The following is a 22,842-nucleotide window of genomic DNA, read 5'->3' on the forward strand; positions in this document are numbered from 1 at the left end:
ACCTGAGACCCACAAATGCTGTGATTGATATTGCATGAAACTATCTTTGCAAAGTTGTACATTTATATACATTTTTCGTAAAGGAAGATTTAGAGAAGGTTTGCATTCAGATGGATGACGCAGTAGCAACAGGAGAAAGGATTGACAGGATTTGTGAATAAAATGAAAAAAGAGGGGGGAAACCTACCTGATTGAAAAACAGTGGAGTTTCCATTCAGGAGACCTGAACACTACAGAAGGATAGAATGTTCAAAGCCTTCTGGGGAGAAGTCGGTCCATTCTTGGTGGAAGGGAATAATCAATGAGCTAAGTGCAGAAATTGCCAAAGGCACTTGGATGGCAACGTGCTATACACCAAGTGCCTTCTTATATCATCCCTGTGATCAAGAATGAATGCAAATAGCATGTGCAGCTATTTCCCCCCGCCCCCTCTTATTTCAAGAAGAAATAAATGACTCCTAAAAATAGCCACATCATTTCCAGCTGATACATGTTCTAGCAAAAGCCCTCTAAAAAGAAAGGATTTTGAATAGCAACTTAAAATAAAGGCTTCTCCCATGCCAGAATTTGTTTGACTGCCAAATGCGAAATGGGGGGGGGGGGGACACACCACTATCTAAACCAGACTTCACTAATTATACAAGTGGCTTCTGTCATGTGTATCAGCACGCAGTAAATCCATAGCCTCCCCCCCAAGCACTTTTTCTTCATTCTGTGTAATACTGAGACTTACGGTAGGACTGTGATCGTAACTAAGTCCCCTCAGAAGGAAGTCCTATTCCCAGACATTTCTCTGATGAAAATAGGGACATCTTATTCAACAACAACAACTTTATTATTTATACCCCACCCATCTTACTAGGTTGTTGCAGTCACTCAGGATGGCTTCCAACATATATAAAAACATTGTTGTTGTTTAGTCGTTTAGTCGTGTCCGACTCTTTGTGACCCCATGGACCAGAGCGCACCAGGCACTCCTGTCTTTCACTGCCTCCCACAGTTTGGTCAAACTCATGCTGGTAGCTTCAAGAACACTGTCCAACCATCTCGTCATCTGTCGTCCCCTTCTCCTTGTGCCTTCAATCTTTCCCAACATCAGGCTCTCTATAAAAATATAAGAAAACATTAAAAACTTCCCTATACAGGACTCCTTTCAGATGTCTTATAACTGTCTTAAACCCTTGGCCCGGGGGTCACATAACTCCATATCATCCAACTTTTCTCTGATGAAAATAGGGAAATCCTGAGGAAAAGTGGGACATTCCAGGATCAAATCAGAAACTGGGTTGGCTTTTGTAAATCCAGGAAAATAGGGACTCTTGGAAGGACTGCATAGTACTTGAGTGTTAAACTCATGCCTAAGACTACTGTCTGGTCAACTCTTGGCCTTTGTCAGTAACGACTCCACCGTGTGCTGCAGAAACACCTCCTCAGCTCCCTTTTCTGCAGACAGCTGGACATTGCAGGCTGCCTTGAATGAGGCAGCTCAGCTGATTAATCTGTTCTATAGGAAGCATGTTACTTCTGTTAATTTCCAAAAGGTGGAATTACCATGCTCATGATTAAGAATTTCTTTTTTGAAAATGCATCTAAGCGGACTGCCCTTTTTCACAGTGATGAACTTGACTGATCTGTGAAGCCTCTATCATCTCGAGAGCAAAGCCCTGATCACCCATTCCCCTTCAAAATATTACGTGCTAACTGAACAAGGGGGCATACAAGGTAAATCCCTAAACGGCCTCGGCCCAGTATACCTGAAGGAGTGTCTCCACCCCCATCATTCTGTCCAGACACTGAAGTCCAGCGCCAAGGGTCTTCTGGCAGGTCCCTCACAGCAAGAAGTGAAGCTACAGGGAACCAGGCAGAGGGCCTTCTCGGTAGTGGCACCCGCCCTGTGGAACGCCCTCCCATCAGATGTCAAAGAGATAAACAACTACCTGACATTTAGAAGGCATCAGGGAAGTTTTTAGTGTGTGACATTTTAATGTATTTTTAATCTTTGTTGGAAGCTACCCAGAGTGGCTAGGGAAACCCATCCAGAGGGACAGGGTACAAATAATAAATTACTATTATTATTACGAAGTACCAGCACCTCTTTTTGTTGTTGTTGTTGTTGTTAAAAAGTGTGGCATTTATTGTAACAACTTGATGGGGAATACTGGCACCTTCCCCCCCCCCCCTAGAAGTGATAAAACCCCAGAAAACATCCACATCTGAATACATTTTAAATGCCTATTTAAATAAATGTTTTGAGAAGAGCTTGTGTTGAAATTCCACAGATTATATGCAGGCACGGAGGAGAACAGAATTATGGGTAGGATGTACCAAGGTGACACGGGCTGAAAATTGACAGATTTGCCTATGGCTTACTTTGAGCCTCCTTTGGGTAGAGCTATGCAGATGTCCCTGTCAGCTTCTGAAGCCTTCTCAGTCTCTACCTCTGCTTTCTGCCTCTTTTCCGAGCCTCTCCTACATTCCTGTTCCCGATGAAGGGAGATTCTATTATTTCAAGCCACACAAGAGAAAGGAGGCATAATGAAATGTAGCCTCTAGACTTCGCATTCTCAGTACAGTTGTAGGCCCTCATGAAGATAAGTAAACACCATTCCAGAGGTGGAAATCTTGACTCTTTGCCCTCCAACCTGCATGTTGATAAACTGCACACACACACACACACCCGCTCTCCCTACACCACCCAGTTTCTCTTTCCTCTGTGAGACAGAGCAGCCTTTCTATAGCAGTTAATGTTCCATCCCACACACTCAGCTTCAGGTGGTTTACATTACCTGGAAGGTCGTGGATAGAAAAATGACACAAAGCAATGCAGGACTTACAAATATCTAACATGGACACACTTGTCATAGTTAAAACGATCACATTCCTCCAGTCTTTAAGTTAAATCTTCAAAGGTATTTGGTTCAAGGGTATATTTAGGCCACACCAAGAAAGGTATGTTCTCATCCACTCCTGAATCTAATTGAAAGTTCAAAAAATGAGATCCCTGTGCCCTTGCCCCTTGCCCCTTGCTTTAAATTTTGTTATCTGCACTCTGTTGGGTGATTAATGGTAAAATAAAGCCATCTAATTGAAAGTTCAAAAATGAAATCCTTGTGCCCTTTCCCTTTGCTCCTTGTATTAAATTTCGTTATCTGCATTCTGTCGGGTGATTAATGGTAAAATAATGTCAGAGTTGAAATGGAGGAAAGACTTTCTAAGAACACTATTGCCTCCTATGAAAAGCACCCCCTTTGGCAAATTTTTGCAGGGAGGGCTCGGAACAGGCATGAAAACATTTTTTGCCCATTCAGAGCAAGCACTGTCTTTGCTCTGAACTGGCTTCATGATGTTGTCACATAGCCAATTCTGAGTGTGGAGCAGTGTGAGATCCTTGCTGCAACATCACTTTATTGCAACCATGATTATCTGTGATGATTGCAACAAAGTGGTATAATCACTTGCAGCAAACAGCAGCAGAAGGATGAATATTGGCCATGAGTTATGTTTTGCTTTGCTTTTTTGCAGGTCTCGGAAATTATACTTGATGGAAAAGAAAGGTCTGTGAACATAAAGCATGCCACTAGTCAAAAATGTTTACAGGTTACATACACTTCAGGTTACATACGCTTCAGGTTACAGACTCCGCTAACCCAGAAATAGTACCTCGGGTTAAGAACTTTGCTTCAGGATGAGAACAGAAATCTTGCTCCGGCGGCGCGGCAGCAGTGGGAGGCCCCATTAGCTAAAGTGGTGCTTCAGGTTAAGAACAGTTTCAGGTTAAGAACAGACCTCCGGAACGAATTAAGTACTTAACCTGAGGTACCACTGTATTCTTGTTCATCTTTACCCACCTGTATTTTAGCTAATTTAGATCTTCTCTTCTGACAATTTGATCTCCTAATCTTTTAGATTTCCTTGCTATGATTATCAAATTACTGCTGCTATTTGGCTAGTAGTCTATATTGTGTTATAAATAGATCAACTCTGCTCCTAATGGCCAGAGTTGGTATCCATTTTAAAGGTTGAGAGAGAGACACAAGAGAGGGAAAATAGTGTGCTAGAGAAAAGTTATAGAAGTGCACAATTTCACTGGAAACTTTTGCGAGAATCAGAAGCTGTTTCTTGACTGGAAAACTTTGAATAAAATGGAAAGCATGTGCATTATGCAAAAGTGTGCAGTGCCAGTTCAGCAATAATCTGCAAGTAATGCGTCATTTAATTTTTACAAGGCTGTTAATGTTGCACGTCGTCCCAAACATTCATTGCCCCCTTTATTTGCTGTCAAGCTTTCACTTTAGGAAAAAAGATGTTAATCACTAAAGTAGTGGGGAAGAGAAAGGATGAGGAAATATGAGCATTAAAATGCTTTTCTTTGATTTTTTTTTTATAGAGAGAGAGACTATTGGTTCCTCTTGGATGTTTAACTTCTCTGTATTCTGATTTAGGCATTCACCCAAGCTTTTAAGCCAACTCATGCAAACAGTTGAGGTAACACTGATCGGTCATATGCTTCTCTTTAAAACAAAACAAAACCTCCATTAACAAATATCAAAATCACTTGATAATTGCTATCATGCAACTGTTAAAGGTGGAGGGGCATTTTTAGGATATGTAATTAGAGCTTCTTACGTATAATGCATGCAAATGAATAGGCAAAATGTAAAGGATTATAGGTGTTTTTTAATTGCCGTTTTCTTTGTATAATACAGGGATCCAAATCTATTATTTTATGAGGATTTTAAAAAAATAAAACACACACACAGAGAGAAATAACTACTGAAATGTGGAGAAATGGATTTAAGATTGGCAAAATGAGAAAATAAGAGGACTGAAACTGGCACACCTTTCCACCCCAATCTCCAAGCAAAGGATGTGCTTAAAGTGAGAAAACTTGCAGAGTCCTTTGTGACTCTCCCATGCTCCCCTGTTAAGCAGAATGAATCACAAAGTCCTAGAGATTTTGACAGGCAGGTATCCCATCCCCCTGTTAATCATGTGATGTCATAACAATGCCATGCAATTGACAGGTGGCATCACAGTATTTAGCCTGTGAGACAGAGCCTGATAAGGGTTGCCATATGTCCTCTTCTTCCAGGACATACCCTCTTTTTCATGGGGAGAGTCGTCATAGCGATCCATAGTTAAAAGTAGAAGTTGACAAATGCATCTTCATTTTTTGCTCTTCAAAATACGGCAACCCTACATTTGAAACGTTTCCTCACAGCTGTGTATTAGTGTGCATGAGTATGCATATATTCATGAAAATAGCATACACAAATGCATTATAACAAAGGAAATTGTTCCATAAAAATGTATATATTATGCAAAATTGAATATATGAGTGTCTGTTGGGAGAAACTTGCTCTAAAACACTGCTGCGTTTTTGTGAGGAATGTGGAAATGTAGAGAACAGAAGCGGGGAAATGAGAAGCTGAAAGAACCTGAAATTGACAGATCTGTTTGGCGCTAGCTGGTTCCAACAGAATCTAGGGATTTGATATGAAAGCACCTTTAATTAGCACTCCCTTTCATATTCAATTAGCTAAGGAAACAGAAACTTTCACACAAAAGTTTTTCACATTGTCAGCATTACTATTTTTTAATGCTAGCAATTGTCAACATGGAACGCCAGTCTCTTGCTGTTTACTTCACACATTCATGCTGTCTATGAACACACAATTTCTCTTATCCTTGAAGCGTGTTACATTAAAAAAAAAAAATTACGAGAGGAACACCCACTGCTGTTGCCTCCAATTTATAGTCTACCTCCATGGTGGGATCCCACTGAAGCCTAGAATTTCATTGGAGTTCAATTCCACTCACATCACTCTCTCACATATAGGCCCTGCTTAAATAAGTCAGAGGCATTCAAACATAAATGGGAATTTAACAACAACAAATACTTATAAAAAAATAAATTAACACTTGGAATTGTGAAATCTAAAAAAAACATGGTAGGGGGAAACCAGGAAGACAAGCAATTCCTTAAAAGATGACTCTACCTATGAAATTCTGTAACTTCCTCACTCAGTGTTCTCAGTCATGGATTACTAAAGCAGGTGATGGCCCAAGAGAAATGTGAGAAAGCCTTTATCCACCTTTATCACATATAATGTGAGACAGAAATGAAGCGACAAAGCCAGTCATATTTTGGAAACTCAGAGAGTGCATTAGTATGTAAATCTAGGATACATTGAACTGCCATAGTTTTCCAGTTAACCTGAAATTAAACTCACATTACATTACAAACACCACACAGACACCTTCTCCTCCTACCTTTCCCTCAGCTACAAACAGACACATCTGGAATACGTAGTGGTTCTTAATTTTTGCAGGGTCGCATCTTCTGATAATAGACGTTAGTGGTGAGTGACAAAAGTTAATCATCTCAAGAGCTGCTTACCAAAATGTTGATATTGTCTAATTTGGAGTTTAATAATCTCACACCTTACGAAGGTGGTGTCATTGCTCCCCGCTCTACTTGACTAAAGTGGTACCCAGAAAACAGGTTCTGTTCTTCACCCACTGCTTATTACTTTGGGGTCAAGAGCAATAAAAGCAGGAGGCCGTTATTGCAGTAATTCTCTGCTTGACCTCTTCCAGCGTAATTGCAAGTTGTGCTTGACAGCGAAGTCTCTTATTGGAGTGTAACAAATGATGGGATGTAGGTCAAAAGTGGACCTATCTTCTCAGGTAGCTTCTTCTGAAAGGAACATATCTGAACAGCAGCATCTTAGAAGTATCCTAAAGTCAAGCTGCTATGCTGTCCTGTTGTCTACTGCTGATTTACATCAGGAGTGATGAACCTGTGTGGTCCTCTAGATGTTGGACTTCCAAGTCCCAACATCCCTGACCATTGGACGTGCTAGCTGGGGCTGATGGGAGTTGTAGTCCAATAACATTTGGAGAGCTACATGTTAGTCACCCCTGCTTTATGAAGGATATGATAACCATGCTTTCTAACCTAAGAAACATTTTTGAAAACCCTTTATGTTTGAACCATCCAGCTCCATTAGGGACATCATGCTTGTACTCAGTCAGTTACTACAGTGACTTCATAGCTCTCCATGCTACCAGCTGCAATTTTTTGCCATGGAGCAACCTTGCACATCAGCAAGCCCACCATAAAAAAAAAACCAAAACCCAGAGACATCACCTTGCCAACAAAGGTCCGTATAGTTAAAGCTATGGTTTTCCCAGTAGTGATGTATGGAAGTGAGAGCTGGACCATAAAGAAGGCTGATCGCCGAAGAATTGATGCTTTTGAACTATGGTGCTGGAGGAGACTCTTGAGAGTCCCATGGACTGCAAGAAGATCAAACCTATCCATTCTTAAGGAAACCAGCCCTGAGTGCTCACTGGAAGGACAGATCCTGAAGCTGAGGCTCCAATACTCTGGCCACCTCATGAGAAGAGAAGACTCCCTGGAAAAGACCCTGATGTTGGGAAAGATTGAGGGCACAAAAGGAGAAGGGGATGACAGAGGACAAGATGATTAGACGGTGTTCTTGAGGCTACCAGCATGAGTTTGACCAACCTGAGGGGGGCGGTGGAGGACAGGGGTGCCTGGCATGCTCTGGTCCATGGGGTCACGAAGAGTCGAATACGACTAAACGACTAAACAACAACAACAACAAGCCCACCCTGTTTGGTTGGGGCGCATGCTGCATTTGTGATTCAGGCTTAAATGTTCCAACTACCATTACCTGGTCTTTCATTTGTGTTTAATTCTTACTTTCAGAGAGAAGAGACTGGAATTTCTTAATTGCAACCTTCCTTTCCTCAACCCCACCTCCTCCTTCCCAAACACAAGATGTTTCTGTCGGGGAAAACATCTTGGCTAAGATTTTTTTTTCCAAAAAAGAAATCTTGATCAAGTGATACACTACATAGTACTGGGACAAAAGTTTCCATTTTAATGAAATACATGGGGTTTTTCTCCTCCATCAAAACAGGAAAAAGTGCATGTTTTTTAGATGTCAGGAAATCATTTTTCACCATCCATAAAACCAAATCTTGCAACAGGGGAGTCTGATCCAGGCAGGAACGTCGAGATAAGAATGAGGAGCCTGAATCCGCTTCTGTTGGCTTATCAAACATTGATTGACATGAACTGCTTCATCAGCCTTCTCCAGGTACTTCTGCATGGGTCAAAACAAAAAAAGCAAAGCCTTCAGTAATGCAAGTAGACCCATTTTCAGGACTTGGATTCAGCACTTAAATATAGAATGTAAACTGTGCCTTTTTGAAGCCTAAGGTAGAAGGTAAGGTAAAGGTAAAGGACCCCTGGACCGTTAAGTCCAGTCAAAGACGACTATGTGGTTGCGGCGCTCATCTCACTTTAGGCCAAGGAAGCCAGTGTTTGTCTACCAGACAGCTTTCCTTGTCATGTGGCCAGCATGACTAAACCACTTCTGGTGCAACGGGACACCATGATGGAAACCAGAGCGCATGGAAACACTGTTTACCTTCCTGCCGCAACGGTACCTATTTATCTACTTGCACTGGCATGCTTTCAAACTGCTAGGTTGGCAGGAGCTGGGACAGAGCAACGGGAGCTCACTCTGTCTGGGGATTCAAACTGCCAACCTTCCGATCGGCAAGCCCAAGGGGCTCAGTGGTTTAGATCAGTGTTTCCCAACCTTTTTTGGGCAAAGGCACACTTGTTTGATGAAAAAAATCTCGAGGCACACCACCATTACAGCCCCGTGACGTCAGCGCGCAGCGTCACTTGAGCTCCTTCTCCTGCTCGTTCAGGGCCGCAGTGGCGTAGCGTGGGTTGTCAGCACCCGGGGCAATGCAAGTAATTTGCGCCCCCTAACCCGTGGATTTGCGCCCCCTAACACTAACCCCCAGATGTTGCGCCCGGTGTGGCCGGCCCCCCCTGCACCCCCCACGCTAGGCCACTGATCCATAGCTAAAAGCAGAAGTCGACAAATGTGTCCTGTTTTTTGCTCTTCAAAATATGGCAACCCGAAGACCCCCAGGGACCGTCCAACCAGCCTAGGAAGTGTGCTCTGGTCGCGGGGGAGGAGACACGAGGCATTGCCATCCACACCTGGAATTGAGGAGGAGCTGGAAAGGTCCTTTGGTTTCACACCCAGGACCCATTTTTTCTCTCTTCTTTTGAGAAAGGGGTGGGAAACGGGATTTGGAGGGCGCATGTGTGCGCGTAGCTGAGCTCCAGTTGCTCTGGGCATTTCTGGACAGCGCCGGTAGCGTCTCTCCTAACCCCTCCCCACCCCGGTCTCCAGCCCCCCCCCCGCCCAAAGGCTTCCCCCTACCTGGCCAAAGTTCCACCCGAAGCTGGAGATGCGGTTCGCGCTGCCCACGAAGAGGACGCCGAACTCGGAGAGGACGTATTCCTTGCGCTCAGCGCAGCGGCGCAGCTAGCCACTCAGGGGCCCGGGGCGGCGCGCGCGTCCTGCAACCAGGGGCGAGTGCCATGGGGGTGAGCCATGGCAGGGCGCGCTGCGTGGAGCCTCGCTGCAGCCTCCCCCTCAGCTGTAGGGAGGCTGAGGCGGTGGGCAGAGGCCAGAGCGGAGCTTGCGGGCAGTTCGCCCGCAGACGCATGGCTCAGGCACGCTGCAGGCGCCGAGGTGTGGCGCCCAGTGCCCCCCGCCTCGCCTAGCTACCAGTGGCATAGGAAGGGGTCTGCGGTGGGTGCGGGGCTGAAAGGACAGACAAGGCTCCAGCAACCACCCCCACCGCCAAGTCCGCCGGTCCTGCAATCCCTTGCACGCTGACTTGGAAGTACAGTGGTACCTCGGGTTACATACGCTTCAGGTTACAGACTCCGCTAACCCGGGGCGCTGCTGCTGCTGCTGCTGCCGCCGCCGCTCCCGGCAGGCATGGGCCCAGCTGAGGCGGCGGCGGCTGTTGTGGTGGTGGCGGCGATAGCGGGCGGAGGAGGGGGCGGCGGCGGGGCCGAGGTGGCTGGCGGCGGCGGGGGAGGCGGCGGCGGGTGGAGCAGGAGGACGGCCGAGGCCGGTGAGGGAGTAGGGTTGCCCGGGGCATGAGGAGCCGTCGCCGGGAGTTGCTGCTGCTGTTGCTGCTGCTGCTGCTGCCCGGACATGCCGGCCTCCTCCTCGTCCGCTGTCTCGCGCTCCTCCCTTTTGCGCGCGCTGCCCCGCCGCCGCCCCATTGGCCGGGTCCTGTCAGCTGATCCTGTGTTATTTCCTGTGTGTGTGTGTGAGGGGAGAATGGAGAGAGAAACCTCGGCACCACCACCGCGGAGCCGCCCCCGGCTCGACGCGGATCCTCGCCGCTGCCGCCCCGCCTCTCGCCGCCCGACTCGCCCGCCTCCCTCCCACGGCACACCAGGCAATCTCTCGCGGCACACTAGTGTGCCGCGGAACACCGGTTGGGAAACACTGGTTTAGATCACAGTGCCACCAGCGTCCCTAAGGTAGTATCTGAATGCCACCCACTGTACTGGGACCAACTCTTTTAAAAGTCTTGCATTCAGACACTGATTTGTGCCTTCGTGACACCATGATGTAGCTAAAGTACCTGCAGTGCAGTCTTTCCTGATTCACATAGTTTCAGACAGGGGACCCCCCCCCCCAGACCTACATAGAGGTGTCGAGGTCTCAACCTAGGAACTTCAGCTTGCAAATAAGATGCTCTACTACGAAGTAGTAGACGATGAGCATGCACTGAGAACACCATAGCTAATTGCAGATTTCCAGCCTCTGTATATAAGACTAAACAAGTTGTCTTCTGCCCAATTCTAACATACCCACAAACATACAGCTGCTATACAGTTGTGGTGTAAATCCGGAAAACTAATGACTGGATTTAAAAAAAGGGGGGGAGAATTTTCATTTTTAAAGGATCCCCACAAAACCAAATATTTTTGATAATAGCTCATATTTCAGCAGCCTACATTACTATTTTGTTCTCTTCACTAAGGTTCTGTCTCCTATTTTGTTTTATTTTTTGTTCTGCAAGCTAGCAAGAAGAATGTGTTTCATCTTATGAGATCTGCTTGTGGGAGTAAAGGTGGGTGGAATCTGTTGGCGGAGAGTCATTTTCCAGTACTTTTGCCACCAAGTAAGTGGAAGAAGCTACCAAAATAGAAGTAAAAGAGAAAATGGAATATAAAATAGAAACATAACAATAAGCTAAAGCTTCGTATGGGCATATGCCCCATATTGCTTCTGTTCAGAGCTGCAAAAAAAAGAAGAAAAGAAATCGGCAAATGCATATTAAGTGTGACTGAGTCATGCTTAACACTTTTGTCATTATGCAATTTTTAAAGCACATATATACTGGGTGTGACACCATTGTCTTTCTTTCTTTCAAAATGAAAAGGCATCTGCGGTCTGATTTTCTGCCGGAGATTCTGAAAATCTCCCGAGCTGATAACCTAAATTAACATCCTTATCTTTGAAGCAGCAGTGACTGCCAGAAGGCTTGAATATTATTATTATTATTATTATTATTATTATTATTATTATTATTATTATACATTCAACATTTGAATGCAACATTTGAAGGGGTTTCCAGCAATGTATTTCAGCAGCTTTGTCTGTTAGACACTGATGCATAGAAACCATCATATTGTTAGATGTGTATTATGTGAATAGTTCTTGTTATACTGCAACACAACCAGACCCCCACACTTTGTGGTGGAGTTTGGATCTGATATCCCGTTTTATCACTACCCGAAGGAGTCTCAAAGTGGCTAACATTCTCCTTTTCCTTCTTCCCCCACAACAAACACTCTGTGAGGTGAGTGGGGCTGAGAGACTTCAGAGAAGTGTGACTAGCCCAAGGTCACCCAGCAGCTGCATGCGGAGGAGGGGAGACATGAACCCAGTTCCCCAGATTATGAGTCTACCGCTCTTAACTATTACACCACACTGGCTTGGTGACTACCAGCATCTATTTTTCAAGGTGGGAGGGAGGCACTGGATATATGTGCTTGAGAAACGGCATCCTCCTGCCATGAGAGCTAATCTATAATGGCTGTGTTTATGGGTGCATCACCAAACAGCACAGGACCACTTCAACTCTGCTGTCTCCCTTCAAAATCTCATTTCACCTGCTGTCTTTTGTTTATCTCTTAATTTGAGAAAGGAGGGTCCTTCTCTGCACAGTCGCAAAATTATTTCCTGGAATTTTGACACTAGAGAATGACTGAGAAGGGAGAAATACTTGCATTTAACTAACATTTAGGTTAACATCCTTTGCCACTTTCCCATCCCTTTTGTGAAAATGTGTTCACAGTTAAAAACTCCCTTTTGCCTAAGTCATGCTAACCTCTCAGCTGATGGGCCTCTGTTTATCCAGATCAATGTAGACTAAGCAGGATTATAAAATCAGATTTATCCCGGGGCCATAATTCTGTCATCCCAAGGAACACACTCTTGTGGGTGTGAGGTGCTTAATCTTACAGATTTACTAGAAGGATATGTGGCTTTAAAACTGCCGTTTTGCGTCATGTCCCAAAAGCTGCTTTATAAATTGGTTGGAATACCAAAGAGGCAGAGATTAAACAAATTGTTTCAGATAGTAGGTTCTAAACGCAGGAAACCAAGGCAAGGAGAGTGACCTTATAGCAGTTTGCCTTGATTACAATTCACCCTTGTCCTAGTGGAAAGGGACCTGATTAAACCACACAGCTGAAACAGCACGCTTATAGGAATGACTAAAACGATGCCCCGGGGATTTTAAAGATGTAAAGAGCATATGCCAAAGGGTATGAGCTGTTTAGAGACTGTGTTCTGTGAATAACTAGGCACTGTATTATTGTTGTTGTTGTTGTTGTTGTTGTTAAGCTGTGGGTGAAGATATCAGATGACACAGCGATTCTTCCAAAGCAGCTCTTTATTTGTAAGTTGGAACAGAACTGAGCTGAAGAGCTCAGTCAGCCTGCTTATATAGAGCTCCAGAACAATGTAACTGTAGCAACTTTCTAAAACTATCCAATCACTGAATGTCACTTTCGATCCTTCATTTGCATAACTATCTACAGTATCCCCCTGCTGGCCCAGGGTGAGAACTTCAGTACATAACAATTATTATTATTATTATTATTATTATTATTATTATTATTATTAGGCTGTGCACAATATACCTTTCCAAAGCACATTCTTTTCGTCAAAGAATTCTGGGCGCTGCAGTCTAACCCTCAGAGAGTTACAATTTCCAGCAATATTTCACAAACTATAGTTCCCCGAACTATTTGAGGGAAAGAATTCCTGCATTGCACATCATGCTTGCATAATGTGCTTTGAATGTGCTCTAAAATTAGTGTGTACACAGTCTTAGTTGCACATGTACCCCACTTCTTCAGAGCTCAAGGTAGCCGATATTAGAATTATCCTCACTGTATCCCTGTGACATGAGGTTAGTTTAAGGTCAAATCAATAATCCCAGGTCACCCAGTAAACTTTATGGATGAAGGAGGATTTAAACCTATGTCTCTCTGGACCAAGGCCAATCATCTATTCACAACACCATTGATGGGCAGACTTCAGATTTGTGGGATCTGCTTTGTGGTTTTTTTTAGAATTCTAAGGTGGTTCAGACAGCGGGACATAGGCTAAAAAGTAAGAAACAGATCTTTCCTGACATCCAGTCTTCTGGTTTGGAAGGCCTGGCTTCTTAAACTAACTCCCCCAATTTCACTGGTAATACTAATTTTCCACCCACATTTTTACAGTACTGACAGATTGAGGATTTTCATCTGTTGGGAGAAAGCGGGATCCATATTGGAGGAATGATTATATATATATATATATATGGCTGAAAGATGCATGCACATAAATTATACATCAGAACATAAACTAAGTTTCATCCTGCAGATGGAGTAAAATTGATTTTTCCCATAATCACCAGTAGCCAGAGAAGGGATGTAAGGACCATTGTGCTGTTATTAATTACAGAGAGGGTTGTGTTTTGTTTCTGCTTTAAAAAGGCAATTTTTTTGTACAGAGATGAGCTTTGAGGTGTGTCAATAGAAGTCCAGGGACTATAAATCTGCTATAATAAAGGTAAGGCAATGATCTGAGTGTGAGCTGGACTATTTGCTCATAGAAACATCATGACTTGGCAATGAGCTGAAGTGGGCTCGAAGATGAGGCTTTGGGCCAGATCATCAAGATAGTTGGTGACAAGGTCAACAGAGAAAGGAATTAAAAAAAAATTAAAAAGGGAAGATGAGAAGTTTAGCCTTTGATATATTGAGGATGAGATGGTGATGAAAATATCCAAGCAAAATCTTGGAAAAACAACAGGAGATGCCTAATGGGTGGAGGGGAATATTTCTGGGATACAGAGGTATTGATGGGTGTCATCAGGGTAGAGGTACAGTGGTACCTCGGGTTAAGAACTTAATTCATTCTGGAGGTCCGTTCTTAACCTGAAACTGTTCTTAACCTGAGACACCGCTTTAGCTAATGGGGCCTCCTGCTGCCGCCATGCCGCCACCGCACAATTTCTGTTCTCATCCTGAAGCAAAGTTCTTAACCCAAGGTACTATTTCTGGTACTAGCGGAGTCTGTAACCTGAAGCGTCTGTAACCTGAAGCGTCTGTAACCCGAGGTACCACTGAATACTGAAAGCCATGGGATTTGATGCTGCCACCCAGAAACTGTACTTGCAGAGAGAAAAGCAGATTCCTAAGAGATTCTGACAAAGAGAGGAAAAAAGCCTCTTCCCTATGGAAATGACACAGACTCAGGTGAATGTGACGAGCACAAAGCAACACGTAGGCTAATAGTATACTAACAATATTTATATAACACTATCAAACTAGAATAGAATAGAAATTTATTACGGTCCCAGACCAGATTCACATACCGTACTAAGCAAACATAAAACACAATAGCATTAAGTTTGAATTTACAATCGAATATGAATATGACAGCCATTAGAAATGTGGCTTAGGTCTCTAGAATATTATCTAGAGTTTGCATCTAAGGCCTTATTCTTTGTAATAGCACAGCTTGTTCCCTGAGTTTTATGGCAGCCGCGCAAAATATGATCTCTAGATCCTTATCCTCTATCAGGGATTTTAAGCATTGAGGTTCGGACCCACTTGGAATTTTCTGTATAACAGGGGTGATAAAGACCGAGCGTATATCCTCATAAAACAACCTCGTAGCAAGACATGAGAGACGGTTTCCAACTCTATCAGGCCGCAGGGGCAGACTCGCTCTGCATATGGTTTACCCACATATCTGCCCTGCAATAAGGCAGATGGCAGCACGTTAAATCTAGTGAGGGTGAACGGCTGTCTATGTTATGTACTGAAGTTCTCACCCTGGGCCAGCAGGGGGATACTGTAGATAGTTTTGACTCAGGTCCACATATGCAAATCAGGGATTGAAAGTGACGTTCAGTGATTGGATAGTTACAGAAAATGGTTACTGTTGCGTTCTAGTGGAGCTCTATATAAGCAGGCTGGCTGAACCCTTCAGTTCAGTTCTGTTCTGGCCTGTGAATAAACAAGAGCTGTTTAAAGACTCGCTGTGTCGTCTGATATGTTCACCCACAACTTAACAGTCTATGTTTAGGTATTTGTAATTTTGACAGATATATTGCTGATATTCACTATCGAACTGTTTCTTAATTCACAATCAGAAAACATACAATATGTACACGGAGTCACAAACTAATAAGAGTCAAAATAAGAGTTCTGAAAAGGTTTGCTGTAGATCTCTTAGGTGAGAGTCTCTGTCTGTAGAATTGGAACAGATGCGGCTGTAACGTAGTGCCTGGCTATATACAATGGACTGTTTGGTATGTTTGGGATGGTAGCTAGAGGCATGTAGATATGTTTGTCGGTCAGTTGGTTTACGGTATAAGGTGGTGTCTATGCGTCCATCCTGTATTTTTATAGTAGTGTCCAAAAAATGTATTTCTTGCATAGATTGATTCATTGTAAGGTTGATTGTGGGGTGAAAATCATTGAATTTCTGGTGAAAGGTGTCCAGGGTCTGTTGACCATGTGTCCAGATGATAAAAATATCGTCAATGTATCGCAGGTACAAGAGAGGTTTGAGTGGGTAGGAGTTTAGGAAACGTTGTTCTAAATCTGCCATGAAGATGTTGGCATACTGTGGGGCCATGCGGGTGCCCATTGCTGTGCCGCTGATCTGAAGGAACAGGTCATCACCAAATTTGAAGTTGTTGTGGGTAAGGACAAATTGGCAGAGTTTGGTGGCAAACTCTGCCAATCTCCACATGGACCCCTCCTGATGGACGCAATACCACACTGGACTTGTACATTGACTGCTTCCGCCACAAAATCCAAACAGATGTAACCAGAAAACACCATCGCTTACAACAAAATCTAAACCATGCTGAAAGGAGAGCCATAGATAATCTCAGAAACAACCCAAACATTATAATTAAAGAAGCAGACAAAGGTGGAGCTGTTGTCATCATGAACAAAACTGACTACATTCAGGAGGCTCACAGACAACTTTCCAATACCGCCTTTTACACAAGATGAAGTTAGACAACAGATCAACAGAGCCAGACTGATACCCAGAGAGAACTTGCTGCAAGACAGACCCAAAAAAGAAAATAACAGAACACCACTAGTCATCACATACAGCTCCCAAGTTAAAACAGTTCAACGCATCATCAGAGATCTACAACCTCTCCTGGACAATGACAGTTCTCTTTCTCAAGCTCTGGGAGGAAGACCTTTCATTGCCTACAGACAGCCACCCAATCTTAAACAACTCCTAACCCACAATAATACTACAACCAGACTTAACACGGACACTGGCACCAGAGCCTGCAATAAACCCAGATGCCAACTTTGCTGCCACATACACCCGGACAACACCATTACTGGCCCCAACAACATCACACATACCATCTCGGGACTATTTAATTGCTCATCGTCTAACATTGTGTATGCCATCAAATGCCAACAGTGTCCTTCAGCTCTCTATATTGGACAAACAGGCCAAACCTTACACCAAAGAATAAACGGACATAAATCTGACATCAAGAATCACAAAACAGAGAAACCAGTAGGAGAACACTTCAATCTCCCAGGACATTCTATACAAGATCTCAAAGTAGCTGTTTTACTACAAAGGAATTTCAGAAATAGACTGGAAAGAGAAGCTGCTGAATTACAACTCATTACCAAACTTAAAACAATGGATAGACCTGGTCTGAACAGAGACATTGGATTCTTATCTCATTATACATGACTAAGCCATCTCTCACCTTCTCACCCCTTGCCTTTTCCTGCAAGACCTATTACAGTCGTTAAGAGTCGTCAACAGGCTCATCTCAGCTATCTGCCAATCTCCAATTCCCACCACCCTTCTGAGTAATACCCCTCCCCACCTTCTCACTATATAGAAGGATCTGGCAACTTCTGTTTCAGTGTATCTGAAGAAGTGTGCATGCACACGAAAGCTTATACCAAGAACTAACTTAGTTGGTCTTTAAGGTGCTACAGGAAGGAATTTTTTTATTTTGACTATGGCAGACCAACACGGCTACCTATCTGTAATAAGAGTCAAGTGGATATTCCATGAAGAGAAATGCACTTGACCGTAAAAAATCACTGTTGTGTTTAGAGCACCCTGTTGCTGTGTTTGGAGCACCTACCATCATTCTTCTGTGTTTCTGTGCTTATAGCAGCATCTCACTCTCGGCAAAATTCTGTATAGGATATTAACTTTGGAAGGCGTTTAGCCTCAATATTCAGTGATTCTTTAAGGTCAAATACGAATCTGGGTTCGAGTGCCATGTTGGGCATTGCAGGAGATTGGACTAGACGACCTGTGTGGGCTCTTCCAACTCTATAAGTATATGATTCTATCTGGAGGAGTCCCCAGTAGCCCACCTGAGGTCTTTGGAGTACAACTCTCATCATCCCTAACCATTGGTCCTGATGGCCGAGGCTGTTGGGAGTTGCAATCCATCAACATCAGGATGGCATAATATTGGCTAAAGGTAAAGGTAAAGGGACCCCTGACCATTAGGTCCAGTCGTGGCCAACTCTGGGCTTGCGGAGCTCATCTCGCTTTATTGGCCGAGGGAGCCGGCGTACAACTTCCAGGTCATGTGGCCAGCATGACTAAGCCGCTTCTGGCGAACCAGAGCAGCACACAGAAACGCCGTTTACCTTCCCGCCAGGGTGGTACCTATTTATCTACTTGCACTTTGATGTGCTTTCGAACTGCTAGGTTGACAGGAGCGGGGACTGAGCAACGGGAGCTCACCCCGTCGCGGGGATTCAAACCACCGGCCTTCTGATTGGCAAGTCCTAGGCTATGTCATTTAACCCACAGCGGCACTCGCGTCTGTACCCCTCTGTTAATCGGTGCTGCTCCTCCCTTGGCCATTTTTTGGGTTAGTGGATCACACAGGAAAAGCCATGGGCTGTGTTCAGCTAATTCCTACAGAGAGTAGACCAATTGTAATGAATGAATGTTTAACAAGCATCAGTATAAAAGCCGCCTGATGTTTAGCAGAGCAACAGCAAATTTGTCTAGGCTTGTTTCCGTAGGATGTCCCTTGCAAATAACTCAATATTTCTTTTCTCTAGAATCAACATGTAGCTTTCCTGCAGTTCTTCCTTTATTACATTTTTATATACAGAAGAGACATAGCATGGAAACAACTGGATTTTAAGCACTTGAATGAAACATTATATTGCAATACATAAATATCCACTTTTGATACAAATCATAATTAACCATCTGCATGTAAACTGTACATGAGTCCTGTGGTCTCACATTGTCATCTGGTTTGTTTCTGTTCCAGAAAATGATATAATACTGCTGGATTTCAGAAAGGTTCACTGCAACAAGAGCTGCCATCCCAGATATGTAAAAAAATAAGTTTTTCATTCCTCCATCCGACAGAGGAATCCTTTGGTTGCCACCAGTACTGGAAGTGTAATAACCATGACACCTTACACCAGCTTAGTATAGTCAGGATCCTATGCATTCCCAATGGCAAAAATTAAATAATATATATATATATGCGCCAATTTCAACAATGGAATAGTAACACTGCCAACACCTAGTGTCACTAATTGATGGCACTCACATTTGCTATATATTCATGTAATGCACAAATCCATGCACAAAATTGGCAGCACAGGTCTGATGAGGGTGCTGTGGGGTGTATTGTCTGTGTGGCAATGTAAGGCAATGCTAGGCAGACAAGACACAGCATTGCATCTACTGACCACTGTGAGCTGGCAACACAATGCAAGAAATGTGGTGGGCATGGGTATTTGAGGTTGGCTTTTGCTTACTATCATTGCAAAGAACAATCTCTACTCCTCTTGCCCACTTCTATGCTGCCTCTACCCATCCCAGCTTTATGCCGGTTTAGGTAAAGGTAAAGGTAAAGGACCCTTGGACAGTTAAGTCCAGTCAAAGGCGACTATGGGGTTGCAGTGCTCATCTCACTTTCCAGGGAGCCAGCGTTTGTCCACAGACAGCTTTCAGGGCAATGTGGCCAGCATGGCTAAACCTCTTCTGGCGCAACGGGACACCGTGATGGAAGTCAGAGCGCACAGAAACACCATTTACCTTCCCACCACAGTGGCACCTATTTATCTACTTGCACTGGAGTGCTATCGAACTGCTAGGTTGGCAGGAGCTGGGAGGGAGACAAATATCTGGATATAAAAGCTCTAGCATTTCTATAAGGAAGAATGGCAAGCATCAGGCTCCAATCTTATACCCACGTTCCTGGATGTATGCTCCATTGAACTTGATGGGGCTTACTTCTGATTAGGATGTATAGGACTGCAGTGCTAATGAAACCTTTTTGCCTCAGATGTTTCTGAAATTCAAATCATTTTAGTTTTCAGGTGAAGGCAGCGTGCAGTTGTTATTATTCCCCGAATTGCTGGTGGAAACATAGGTAGAAATTAATATGAATAGCTTGGCTGGTTTAAAAGAAATATTTCTCTTACCCATCTGCAATTTTCCATACTGGATCTTTGTTGATTAAGTAATTTTATACAACTTTGAAGCATTCATTCCTTAAAATAAAGATAAAATCAGTGGTTAGAAGTTACGATATTTCCTTTCATTTCAACTTAATGTTTTGCATGGGATTTGTTTAGAAAAAATATATAGAAAAACACCAAAAATGAGATAATGATGGGGTTTTGTTTGCATTAATCCAAGCATTTTCCCCTCTTTTGCCCAAACAATGAAAGGAATTCTCTTGTGCATGCCCTCATCCAGGCATAGGCAAACTCAGCTCTCCAGATGTTTTGGGACTACAATTTCCATCATCCCTGACCACTGGTCCTGTTAGCTAGGGATCATGGGAGTTGTAGGCCAAAAACATCTGGAGGGCCGAGTTTGCCTATGCCTGCTCATCTAAAGTAGGCATGTGGCAAGGATGCGATTGACGACTGCTGCTGCCAACATCCAGGTTGCTATTGTAAGAGGCTTTTCCATATGGCAGAGAGTGTGGAATGGCTTCTCTATCATCATTCCCTATTTAAAACATCTAGGTGAGGTGTTCTTCCTTGAACAAAGGAACTATAAATAACCAAACACAGATAAACTTGATGCAATAACCCCATTGCTAGCGAGCCCATATAGGGATGTATGTGACTGTGTAGCACAACTTCCAAAGTTCCTGAACTTTTAAAAATAATTATTTTTATTCAATTTTGATTATAGTATATAATAAAACTTAGTAACCAATTATGTTCCACAGGAGTATTCTAAAAATATAATCCATGTTATCCTTAAACAATAAAGTAAATCATTGCTAACATTTTTAGCTTTGCTTTCTTATGTCTCTCCAATCTTTTGCAGCCTGCTGCTGCAGAATGGCATATCAACACTGTGGGCAAATAACTTTGCCAAGAAGTTTCAACACCATGTAAAAAGAGCGTAGATTTCTGTAACTTGGCCAAATGCTTAAACCATGCAGCAATGTTATATTGATCCTGATTGGGCAGTGAAACAAGTTCCCAGTTGAGATGATGAAATTGTGACATCCCTGAAGCTGGAAGAACAGGTTGATATGTCATGACCTTGGAGTCCAAAATTGGGAGACACCAAGTTGGAGGTTACAGGATTACAGGGAACCAGGCAGAGGGCCTTCTCAGTAGTGGCACCCGCCCTGTGGAACACCCTCCCACCAGATGTCAAAGAAATAAACAACTACCAGACTTTTAAAAGACATCTGAAGGCAGCCCTGTTTGGGGAAGCTTTTAATGTTTGATGTATTTTAATATTGTGTTGGAAGCCACCCAGAGTAGCTGGGGAAGCCCAGCCAGATGGGTGGGGTATAAATAATAAATTATTCTTTAGACAGAAGCCAAGACCTTCAGGGCTCCTTCCCTGGGGTCCAAGGAACCAAGGGCTTCTCACATTACCTTGTTGGTGCTTCACTGCAAAGATCAAACAACGTAGGAGGTCGGAGTGCAGGAGATGTCTTTAGGCCAGAGAGTTTAAGCCTATGAGAGGAGCCTAGGAGAGATAGGCTGGAAACAGAGACTCAGAAGACCTCAGTTCATTCCCAACCCTTGTCAGAATAAGTTGTTTGCTAGGAGCTCTCCTTGGTGCTGCAACCTGGCCTCCCTTTGCTGCCATGCATTGTGAGCGGCTCTGCAGGACTGGAGCCATACACTGTGTAGCAAACTGGACATATCCCAAACAGACCAATAGATGAGATAAATTCTTGAGACACCATCCATCTCTTCGGTTCCACACAAAACACTGGTTCAAACTGCGCAAAAGAAATAACTGGTCTGTACAAATCACATTCTTTCTATATGATAATAAATTATTATTATTATTATTATTATTATTATTATTATTATTATTATTCCACCTTTTTCTCCAAGGGACTCAAGGTTCCCTGCATGCATGGTTTTCCCCCTCCTCATGTAATCTCTACAACAACCCTGTGAGGTAGATTAGGCTGAGAGGCAGTGATTGGCCCAAGGTTACCCAGCGAAGTTCATGGCTGACTGGAGATTTGAACCCTGATCTCCCAGCTCCTAGTTCAACACTCTAACCACTGCTCCACAGACTGACTTTGCAACCACCCCTGCAAGTCAGCTAGACAGTGTGATGTGTGATGAACCCAAAGCCATTCAGCAAGTTTCTCACATCTAAATGTCAAACCCTGCACCCCACAGCCTAGCTTTTAGAGCAGCCTTCCCCAACCTGATGTCCCCAGATGCTTTGGACAGCAGCTCCTATCATCTCTGACTATGGCTTGAGGGCAAATCTGGAGGGGACCAGGCCGGGGCAGGTTTTATTAGACTATCGCCTCATGCTCCTTTGAGAACTGACATCCAGCTGCACCCAGCATTCGACATTTCAGTAGTTTCAGCAAATCTACTCACCTGTGATTTCAATCCGTTGAAAGTTGGCTGACTTTTTTTTGTTTTGTTATTTCCACCATTTTTAAATAAACCTTCATTTTGGAGGGGCCATGGAGCAGGATATCAAATTGACGGGTAGGAGGGTAAGGAAATGAAGGAAAGAGAAATCAGTCCTTCGAGTCGATTTGAGAAGCACTCGGGTGTGTCGGAGAGACTCTGGAGCCACACACAGAGTTTCTCGTCCAATTAGTTGCATGGAAAAATCAGCAGCACATCTGAATGGAATTACCCCATATAACAGCTCCCTTCTATTTAGGTTTCTCCACTGCAGCTGAGGAAGCTATTTAATAGTGCTGTGGAAAAAAATTATAATTAGCTACAGGTAAAGTGTCCTTTCTCATACTTCAGGAGACAGCAGACTGAATGTCAGCAACTGTGCAGTCAGCCGTTTGATTGCTGAATGATCTGCTCCTGAATATGTTTCAATTTAAAGGTGCCTGAAGAAGCCTCATAAGTCTTAGCAGTAATTATGGAATGCT

At 43.6% G+C, this 22,842-nt stretch overlaps 1 long non-coding RNA gene across 1 annotated transcript; it reads right to left on the reverse strand.

The window, feature by feature from the left end:
• Positions 1–7,752: 7,752 nt before the first annotated feature.
• On the reverse strand, positions 7,753–22,628 carry LOC308579902. Its single transcript, XR_014004619.1, has 4 exons — positions 22,325–22,628; positions 21,347–21,699; positions 19,919–19,987; positions 7,753–8,138 (listed from the first exon to the last, which is right to left on the reverse strand). It is a non-coding gene; the product is annotated as an uncharacterized lncRNA (long non-coding RNA).
• Positions 22,629–22,842: the final 214 nt, after the last annotated feature.

The sequence above is a fragment of the Podarcis bocagei genome (assembly GCF_964188305.1).
Source record: "Podarcis bocagei genome assembly, chromosome: 2".
NCBI lineage: Eukaryota > Metazoa > Chordata > Lepidosauria > Squamata > Lacertidae > Podarcis > Podarcis bocagei.